We start from the raw sequence: 477 nt of genomic DNA on the forward strand, positions 1-477 counted from the left end.
ATATATATTTATTATGATTTAGTAATTAATATAAAATATTGATGTTATATTTATTTATTTTATAATTTTGACTATTTTCTAATATGATGGTATTATTATAATGTGAGTATTTTGAGAAATAAGTATAATTGTAGAGATTATTATGAATGTAAGAGTTTTAATTATTAGTAATATTTTTTTTATATTGATTATTTTAATTACTATAATTTATAAATTATTAGTAATAATTGGAAAATTGGGGGAATATTAAAAAGGAGATTAAATAATTATTAATTTTATTTTAGCAAAATAAAAATAATAATAGTAATAATAATAATAATAATAAAATGGGGTTAAATATAATAGGTCAAATATAACCCAAATAGGCTACAATATAAAAGCTGAAGAGCCTGCACAACGCTACAGTAGGAACCAGCCGCACTTGGAGGAAAAAATAGAAAATTGGCACCGGTGATCGATAACTGTCCCATAAAACTT

This window comes from Cicer arietinum, chromosome 5, assembly GCF_000331145.2.
Source record: "Cicer arietinum cultivar CDC Frontier isolate Library 1 chromosome 5, Cicar.CDCFrontier_v2.0, whole genome shotgun sequence".
Taxonomy (NCBI): domain Eukaryota; kingdom Viridiplantae; phylum Streptophyta; class Magnoliopsida; order Fabales; family Fabaceae; genus Cicer; species Cicer arietinum.